We start from the raw sequence: 3,076 nt of genomic DNA, 5'->3' as shown, positions 1-3,076 counted from the left end.
CCCCCTTAAGCGAAAGGAAGCACAGAATGTCAATAGTATAGACGCAAGCATCCCTCTCGATCCTTATATCACTGACTCTACAAGAAAGCAACTCAACAGCATATTGAATAGATACGAAAATTTATTTGGTCCAGTTGATCGGTGCACAGAAATCGCTACCAACGTACAGGCAGAAATAAGGACTAACACAGAAACACCCATTTACACGAAAAGCTACCCCTACCCCGTCAACATGCGCGGCGAAGTCGAGAGGCAAATTCAAGAACTCCTTTCAGAAGGCATTATTCGTCCTTCGAAAAGCCCATATAACTCTCCCATATGGATTGTCCCAAAAAAATCTGGCTCAGACGGGGAGAAGAAATACCGCATGGTAATCGATTTCAAAAGGCTAAACGCCGTAACCATCCCCGATACATATCCGATTCCAGATATCAACGGCACTATCGCTAGCCTCGGTGATGCCAAATACTTTACCACACTAGATTTAACTTCAGGATTCCACCAAATCCCAATGAAGGAGCGGGACATTCCGAAAACGGCGTTTTCTACTATGAATGGGAAATATGAATTTTTGCGGCTCCCCTTCGGGCTTAAAAATGCACCCTCGATCTTCCAACGGATGATCGATGATGTCCTCAAGGAATTCATAGGTCGCGTTTGTTTCGTGTATATCGACGACATAATAATTTTTAGCAAAGACGAGGCCACCCATTTAAAGGACATCGAAACAATCCTCTCCAGACTCCTAGCCGCAGGGCTCAAAGTTAACCTTCAAAAAACGCAATTTTTGAAAAAAAGTGTAGAATTCCTGGGCTACATCGTAACCTCGGAAGGAATATTACCTGATCCGAAAAAAATTAATTCAATTAAAAACCTGTTGCCACCTTCAAATTTGAAGGAGCTTAAAAGTTTTCTGGGGCTAACATCCTATTACAGAAAGTTTATCCGCGATTATGCGAAAATCGCGAAACCACTTACCAACCTTACGAGGGGAGAGCATGCGCAAGTCAAAGCAACCCAATCCAAGAAAGTACTAATAACACTAAATAAAGACGCCCTTAAGGCATTCGAGAACCTCAAGGAAGTGTTAACCACTTCAGAGGTCCTAACGTTTCCCAATTTTGAAAAGACGTTTAACTTAACAACCGATGCCTCTGACTATGCAATTGGTGCAGTACTGTCTCAAGACTACGACGGTAGAGACAAACCAATAGCGTTTATCTCGAGAAGTCTTACGACCACAGAGGAAGGCTATGCGACGAATGAAAAGGAGATGCTCGCCATAGTATTTTACGTTCTTCATCGTGATGTCGTGGACATATTCCAAGTTTATCCTCGTGGTGTGATTCTTTACGTTAGATAGTATAGATGGCAGGGCATGCGTTGTAACCGCCTCGCTGCTAGAGAACTCTTGGTCACCGATTCTAACTGTTTCATTATGCAATTGGATGACATATGTGCCGTTTATTACCTCTGAACCATTATTGCTCCTGATTTTGCCTTGGTAGTTGGAGATGAAAATGGTGTTCTGGTTTATCAATTCTATATGTGTGTCATTTCGCCTCTTGAATTGGCAACTAGCTTCTCCTCCTTTTAGCAATCGTGGTAAGCAGTCGCTCTCCTCCAATTTGATCAAGGATTCTGCTTTACATACTGTGGTTGAGCTGATCATTAAACAATCCTTCGTCAATCCGTATGTTTCTTTCTGATTGACGAGCATCCTGTCGAATTGTAGGTCAAGCTGTTTGCCTTCGTAGATTCCGGCGCGAGTAATGAGGAGATTATATTTGCTAGCCGTAACTTTGGGCATTGAGAGGACGTAGATGAGTAGTGTCCCGTTTGTAAGTACAGATGGTTCGCCATATTCGATTGCTTCGATGATATTTTGATATGGAAGAGTTTCTATTTCTGATAAGATCTGGTTGACTTCGCCTGTGTCGAGTAAATTGGTATTGACAATTCCGTGTTTTGCTAGTTGGCATGCCCGCACTATCTCATTAATCTCGTCTCGAACTAGCAGGATATTGTGAAGTGCGCTTTGTTCGAGCTCTATTGATTCGGTTTCCTTCGCTACGTAATTGGTGCGGTCCACCACTTCGTCGATTTTCTTCAGGACCTCTTGCGTAGTTATGAATAGTTTTTTATTGATTTTGTATTGATGGTTATTGTTTTCGATGACCTCGTTTTGACTGTTGAGGATATTATTCCAGTCAGTTGCGTCAGGTGATCCTGCCAGCCATTTCCAGGCTGAGCCTATCCAGTCTATAGATCGGATTGTTCTCGTTTTGCTTCTGGTTGCCATCAACTCCTCGAGTCGCCCCAATGTTTGGTTAATATAAAGCTGCGCTAAGAGTTGGTCATTGGGTCGTTTTATTAGGTGACCTGTGAGGTTTTGCATTTGCATCAGAACCGTGACATATTGTTGGAGGTTGACGACATGTACCAGCTTAAATGACCCACCGATGATCCACCCATTTCCGTCCTGGATCGTCACGATTGGTGCCTTGTAATTGAAAATATGGAGACCGCTGATGGCTGATGCCAGCAGTGGGAATCTGCAACAATGTTATATCTAATTTAATGTTGTTAGTGGGTTAGTAATCATTAGAATCTATGAATTTAGGTTATTGTTGTTGGGTTAGCAAAAATTGTTTCTACTACTTATTGACTATTTAATTAAGTATGTTAATGTTAAAATTTTTTTATTTTTTTTTTTTTGATGGTTAGATGTGTTATATTGTTATTGGGTTAGCAATAATTGTTTCTATTACTTTTTGACTATTAAGTAGGTTAATACAAGGTTTTTTGTAATTGTCGATGGTTAGGTGAAAAATTAATACAAGGTTTTTTGTAATTGTCGATGGTAAGGTGAAAAAATTGTTGTTGTTACTTATTGGCTATTTAAGCGGGTTAGTACTAGGTTTTTTTGTTTCTTTTTTTTGTGTAATTTTGGATGGTTACATGTGTTATGTTTATATTTCTCTTAGGCAGTTCCTACTCGTCCGGAAATTCTATAACAAAGAATTCCCAAAATTTTTGTTATTTGATTCCCTTTTTTTTTTTTTTTTTTTTTTTT

Source organism: Rhagoletis pomonella, unplaced genomic scaffold (assembly GCF_013731165.1).
Source record: "Rhagoletis pomonella isolate Grant_MI unplaced genomic scaffold, Rhpom_1.0 Rhpom_scaffold_00035, whole genome shotgun sequence".
NCBI lineage: Eukaryota > Metazoa > Arthropoda > Insecta > Diptera > Tephritidae > Rhagoletis > Rhagoletis pomonella.
This window is presented reverse-complemented; position numbering follows the sequence as displayed.